A 7,183-nucleotide genomic window follows, 5' to 3' on the forward strand; every position below is an offset into this window, starting at 1 on the left:
AGCACAGGAAAGTTTGATATAGCTCTGAGAAGGTCCACTCTCCAAGATGGTGTTGATTTCAAGAGGAGATCATTGAAATGGTTGTCTCAAGTTCCTGTCTACTCCTCTCACTCCGTCCTTAAGTGCAAGGGGTTAGCTTTCAGCAGAACCACGGGCAGTCATGCTACTTACATTCTCAAATAATCACCAGACCATAAGGATAATATTTAGGTAAAAATAATTAGAACTAATAAAATCTGATAACATGATGGATACAAAACTCATTATTATGAAAAGTCACTAGGTTCCAGTGATAACTATTTCAATATTTAAAAGGAGAAAGAATTCTCTCACATTACCAAAATGAATTACTTTGGAATTCTTAAGAAGTAATCAGGGCTGGGGTTGTGGCTCAGTGCAGAGCACTTGCCTGGTATGTGTGAAGCATTGGGTCGATTCTCAGCACCACATATCAATAAATAAAATAAAGGTCCATTGACAACCAAAATATTTTAAAAGAAGAAGAAGAAGTAATCAGAGGGGTTGGTGGTATAGCTCAGTTGGTAGAGTGCTTGCCTTACATGCACAAGGCCCTGGGTTCAATCCCTAGCACCACCAAAAAAAGAAGTAATCAGTATCTTAATGATGAAAAAGTACAATAGTTTATGAAAAGCTTTAAGAAAAACTCTCTAATATTTATGAATGGAAACATAATAAAATAACTATGCAAAATTCCTCCAAACATATTTAGGAATTTAAAATAGTACTAATTTAAGTTCTAGAACAATTTTTAAAACTATAAAACAATATTTAAAATTTGGTGCCTGCCTGTAATCCCAGCAGTTCTGATCACAAGTTCAAAGCCTTCCTCAGCAACTTACCGAGGCCCCAAGCAACTTACCAAGGCCCCAAGCAACTTAGACCCTGTGTTAAAATAAAAAAATAAAATAAAATAAAAAAGGCTAGGGATGTGGCTCAGTGGTTAAGTGCCTCTGAGTTCAATCCCTCAGACAAAAACAAAAATAAAAATAAAAAATAAAACGCATTTGAAAAATAAACATGAGAGTAGCAAATCCTTTCCTTTTATCTATAGAGGAAAATGAAAAAGTTTTAAATGGATCAAAAAAGATTATTGGGCCTTTTCAATGTAAAACAAGTCACTATGTCAAAGATCTGACTTTATGGCCTCTCTGCTTTTCAGTGTCCTTGAAAACCTTACAACTCTTGTAAATCGTGGATCACTGACAATGTACAAGTAAATTGTGTGATGGGCCAGGCTATATGGCAAGGACCAAACAGACTCCATTGTACCCTGAGACTCCATGTCATATAGCAAATGCTTCTCCCAGGGAAAGCCCCACCTCTGTACCTATCAATAGTTGCTTAGCACAGCATGTTTGGCAACACAAAATGGCAATTCTTATACAATGTACCTGTCAGAGATTGATTGTGTAGATGCTAGTAACCATTCTTTACCTTGTACTCAACCAGGGTCATTTTGACCCACTTCCCCTCTGCTTATCATTATGGAAAGTCCCATGGGAAATGCCAGTGTACCCATTGCATTGGTTTTTTAAATTAATTTTTAATTTGTTTTAATTAGTTATACATGACAGTGGAATGCATTTATGTACTTTGATATATCATACATATGTGGGATATAATTTCTCATTTTTCTGAGTGTACATGTTGCAGAATCATACTGGTCATATAGTCACATATATACATACAGTAATAATGTCTGTTTCATTCTAGGATCTGATCTTTCCTATCCCCACATCCCCTCCCATCACTTCCCTCTACCTAATCAAAGGTAACACTATTCTTCTCTAGTCCCCCCGCCCACAGCCTTATTGTGAATTAGCATCTGCATATTAGAGAAAACAGTCGGCCTTTGGTTTTGTGGGATTGGCTTATTTCGCTTAGCATGATATTGTCTAACTCCATCCATTTACTGGTGAATGCCAAAATTTTACCCTTCTTTAAAGCTGAGTAATATTCCATTGAGTATATATACCACATTTTCTTTATCCATTCATTTATTGAGGATACCTAGGTTGGTTCCATAGTTTAGCTATTGTGAATTGAGCTGCTATACATATTGATTTTAAGTCCTTTGGGTATAAACCGAGGAGAGGTATAGCTGGATCAAATGGTGGTTCCATTCCCAGTTTTCTGAGGAATCTCCACACATAGTGGTTGCACCAATTTGCAGTCCCACCAGCAATGTATGAGTGTGCCTTTGTCCCCACATCCTCTCCAACACTTACTGTTGCCTGTGTTCTTGATGATTGCCATTCTGACAGGAGTGAGATGAAATCTTAGTTTTGATTTGATTTCTCTAATTGCTAGAGGTGTTGAACACTTTTTCATATAATTGTTGATTGATTGTATTTCTTCTTCTGTGAAGTATCTGATCAGATCCTTAGCCCATTTATAGATTGGGTTATTTGTTTGTTTGTTTGTTTTTGGTGTTGAGTTTTTTAAGTTTTTTATGTATCCTAGAGATTAATGCTTTATTGGAGGTGTGTGTGGTAAAGATTTTCTCCCAATCTGAAGGCTCTCTCCTCACATTATTGATTGTTTCCTTTGCTGAGAAGAAGCTTTTTAATTTGAATCCATCCCATTTTTTTATTCTTGATTTTACTTGCTCTTTAGGAGTCTTGTTAAGGAAGTCAGATCCTAGGTTGATGTGGCAAAGATTTGGGCCTGTTTTTTTCTTCTGTTAGGCGAAGGGTCTCTGTTCTAGTGCCTAAGCCTTTGATCCACTTTGAGTTGATTATTGTGCAGGGTGAGAAAGAGAGGTTTAATTTCATTTTGCTACATATGGATTTCCAGTTTTGCCAGCACCATTTGTTGAATAGGCTATCTGTTCTCCAGTGAATGTTTTTGGCTCTTTTGTCTAGCATGAGATAACCGTATTTATGTGGGTTTGTCTCTGTGTCCTCTGTTCTGTACCATTGGTCTACAAGGCTATTTTGGTGCCAATACCATGCTGTTTTTGTTACTGTTGCTCTGTAGTACAGTTGAAGGTCTGGTATTGTGATGCCTCCTGCTTCACTCTTCTTGCTAAGGATTGCTTTAGCTATCCTGGGTCTCTTATATTTCCAAATAAATCTAATGATTGCTTTTTCTATTTCTATAAAGAATGTCATTAGGGTTTTCACAGGAATTGCATTAAATCTGTATAATGCTTTTGGTTTTATGGCCATTTTGACAATATTAATTCTGCTTTATCCAGGAGCATGAGATATCTTTCCATCTACTGAGGTTTCTTCAATTTCTTTCTTTAGTGTTCTGTAGTTTTCATTGTAGAGGTCTTTCACCTCTTTTGTTAGATTGATTCCCAGGGTTTTTTTATTTGTTTGTTTGTTTGTTTTGAGACTGGGGTGATTGTGAATGGGGTAATTTTCCTAATTTCTTTTTCAGTGGATTTATTGCTGATATATAGGAATGCATTTGATTTATGGTTGTTGATTTTATATCCTGCTACTTTGCTAAATTCATTTATTAGTTCTAGAAGTTTTCCGGTGGAATTTTTGGATCTTCTAGATATAGGATGATGTCATCAACAAATAGTGATGGTTTGAGTTCTTCTTTACCTATTTGTGTCCCTTTAATATCTTTCTTTTGTCTAATTGTTCTGGCTAGAATTCCAAGGACTATGTTGGATAAAGTGGTGAAAGAGGACATCCCTGTCTTGTTCCAGTTTTTAGAGGGAATGCTTTCAATTTTTCTCCATTTAGAATGATGCTGGCCTTGGGTTTGACATATATAGCTTTTACAAGGCTAAGGTATGTTCCTACTCTCCCTAGTTTTTCTAACACAGAGGTCTGCTGTATTTTGTCAAATGCATTGTTTTGCTAACGGCTCAGTTCAGCTTCTGTACCCTTGCTTGCTTGCTTGCTGGCTGCTATGCCAACTGAGGTATGGTTTTTGTGAGTTTTGCCTTTAACGATCCTAAAACACTCAGGCTCAGGGCTGTTCCTTACAGAGACAGTTATGGGTCCTGCAAGGAGTAGTCACAGGCTGGCTGGCTACATAAAGACTCTCCAGTTTGGACAAAATGGACTTGGTATATTTTAGAGCAACCTGTCCCATTATGTCTAGTAGAAGGATGAGTATCTCTCTGCCCTGCCTATGGGACAAGCCAGCTTTGTACCTATCTGTAAATTCACTCCAGAATTCTTTCTCCTTTCATATTCACAAACATGAAGTCTCTGAATTGCCCTTCAAGTCTGTTGTAATACCTACGGATTCCCTCAATTAGAGTCATACAAAACCTTGGTTATCTGTATGAGATATAAACATCCTTTCACTTTATTAAAGTCATGATTTTACTGTTGAAAAGAACTATGTTTTAAAATGATAAAAGTAAGTTGGAGAAACTTACCCTCCCAGATAAAAAGTATTATGAACTGATTAGATATAAAACCTAGTGGAATGAATGCATACATTGATTGAAAGATCAATGCAATGATTAAAATCCAAGCTGTACCCAAATTAGTTACAATAAATTGGTAACAAAATAATTCTTTTTTTAAATCTGAGTATCACTGGTAAATATATTTATGTGTGTTTATGTGTGTGTGTGTGTGTGTGTGTGTGTGTAAAAAAAATGTGCCAAAGAGGAGCCCAGGAAAAAATAGCTTCACTGGAAAATTCTATGAAGTATTAAAGAGGAATTAATAAAATTCCTTTACAAATTCAACTGGAAAAAAATGGAAAAGGAGGGAATATTTCCTAATTCATTCATTGAGGCTAGAAATGCCCTCACACCAAAACCAAAGACATGAAAAAAAAAAAAAACTAGAAGCCAGACCAATATTCCCCATGAATATAGATTCAAAATGCTTCAATAAAATACTATCAAACAGTATCCAGCAACACATGAAGAAGACTAGATATCAGTCCCAGGAATGCAACATTGGTTGGCCACAGGAAAATTACTGTCCAACCACCATATTAAAAGAATGAAGTGGAGAAAACTATATGATCATTTCAATATAAATTTCAAAAAGCATTTGAGAAGATCCCCCCCATACTCCTGAGATTTAAAAAATAAAATAAACAGTCACCTGGGCACAGTGACACTTGCCTATAATCCCAGTGATTCAGGAGGCTGAGCCAGGAGGAGCACCAGTTTGGGGACAGACTCAACAACTTAGGGAGAACCTAAGTTTGTCTTTCAATAAAAGGTAAGGACCTGGGATTGTGGCTCAGTGGTAGAGGGCTTGCCTAGAGTGTGTGAGGCACTGGGTTTGATTCTCAGCACCACATATAAATGAATGAGTAAAATAGAGGTCCATCAACATCTTTAGAAAACATAAAATTGGCTGAGGATGTGGCTCAGTGGTAGAGTGCCCCTGGATTCGATCCCCAATACAACAACAACAACAAAAACAACAACAAAAACCCAGCTCACAAACTTGAAACAGAAAGGAACTTCCTCAGTTGTTTCAAAGGGCACCTGAAAATCCTGCAGTGAAAACCATCCCTAAAATGGAGAGAAACCAAAGCTTTCCTTCTAAGACACCATTCCTGTTTAACACTGAAGTGTCACCTCTCTGAGAACAATTAGGCAAGAAATGAAATCAGTCACCAGAGAGCAGGGGGAAGAGTAAACCTCTATTTGAATATACCTTGATCTTATATACAGAAAGAACCAACCAACCAAACAAACAAACAAAAAACCTGTTAGGACTTACAGTAAATTCAACAAAGTTGCAGAATATAATAACAACATAACAACAGCTGCATTTGTATCCACTAGCAGAGAGCAATCAAAACATGAGATTTCACAAATCAGAGCTATACTGAGATTCCCTCTTACCCAGTCAGAATGGCAGTCCTCAAGAATACAAATAACAGCAGGGCATGTGGCTTACGCCTGTCATCCCAGCAGCTCAGGAGGCTGAGGCAGGAGGATCACAGCTTCTAAGCCAGCCTCAGCAAGTTATCGAAGCTGTGAGTAACTTAGTGAGTCCCTGTCTCAAAATAAAAAATAAATAAAAAGGGATGAGGATGTGGCTCAGTGGTTAAGCATCCTTGAAATTCAATCCCTGGCACCAATATATATATAAAACAATGAAATAGAAAGAGTATAAATAACAATAAATGCTGGCAAGGATATAGGGAAGGAACTCTTATACACTGTTGGCAGGGATATAAATTGGTACAGCTACTCTGGAAATAAGCGTAGAGGTTCCTCAAAGTTGTTGTGCTGGGACTGAACCCAGGGGCACTCTACCACTGAGCTGCACCCCTTTATTTTTTAAGTCCTCTTTATTTTTTATTTTGAGATAGGATCTCACTAAGTTGCTGAGGCTGGCCCTCCACCTCTCAAGGCACTGGGATCACAGGCCTGCACCTGTCTTCATAAGTGGAAAACAGAGGCAAAAGTGCAGTGTGGGTACCTGCCAGGAGGGGTGACTCTGGACGGAAGGTGACTGAGGGACGGAAGCTGACAGACGGGCACCGGGTAGGACTCCCAGGAGGCAAGCTCTCCAGGACAGGCAAATCCAGAGACAGCAGAGGAGAGGCTGCCAGGGTGGAGAAAGGGCAATGGGCGACTGCTAATGTGGGGTGGCTGTGTGGGGTGACAGGGTCCGGAGGGAGACAGAGGTGAGGGCACATACTGAAAACCACGGACTGCTGCCTTTCAAAATGGTGAATTGATGGTATGTGGACTTGATCTTTAAGAAGAAAGAAATTCATATTAAAACAAAAATCAAATTTTTCTTCTGTAAAGGATGAGGTGAACAGAGACCTCAAGAGCTGCCCAAGAGAGGTTAAATATCTCTAGCATTGGAGAGGGTACTTTAAAAAGCTGTATCAAGGCCTAAAAGTGTTGTGACTTGTTTTCTATTTGTTTGTTTGTTTGCGGTGCTGGGGATGGAAACCAGGGTTTCATGAACGCCAGGCAAGCCCTCTACTGCGGAGCCACAGCCCCAGTTCTGTATTGTTATTTTGAGATGGTCTCATTAAGTTGCCCAGGCTGGCCTCGAAATTCCCATCCTCCTGCTTCAGGCTCTCAAGTCTCAGGGTCAGTTTTAAGATTTTAATATCAGTTGAGTCAAGTTTTAGTGCCAGAAATTTATTCTAAAGAAATAATCATGGGGGGCTGGGGATGTGGCTCAAGCCGTAGCGCGCTCGCCTGGCATGTGTGCCGCCCGGGTTCGATCCTCAGCACCACATACCAACA

General features: G+C 38.8%; 1 non-coding gene across 1 annotated transcript; it reads left to right on the forward strand.

Moving 5' to 3' along the window:
* The first annotated feature begins 524 nt into the window (after window positions 1-524).
* On the forward strand, window positions 525-597 carry Trnav-uac (transfer RNA valine (anticodon UAC)). Its single transcript has one exon. It is a non-coding gene; the product is annotated as a tRNA-Val (tRNA).
* The last annotated feature ends 6,586 nt before the right edge of the window (window positions 598-7,183 follow it).

This window comes from Urocitellus parryii, chromosome 10, assembly GCF_045843805.1.
Source record: "Urocitellus parryii isolate mUroPar1 chromosome 10, mUroPar1.hap1, whole genome shotgun sequence".
Taxonomy (NCBI): Eukaryota; Metazoa; Chordata; class Mammalia; order Rodentia; family Sciuridae; genus Urocitellus; species Urocitellus parryii.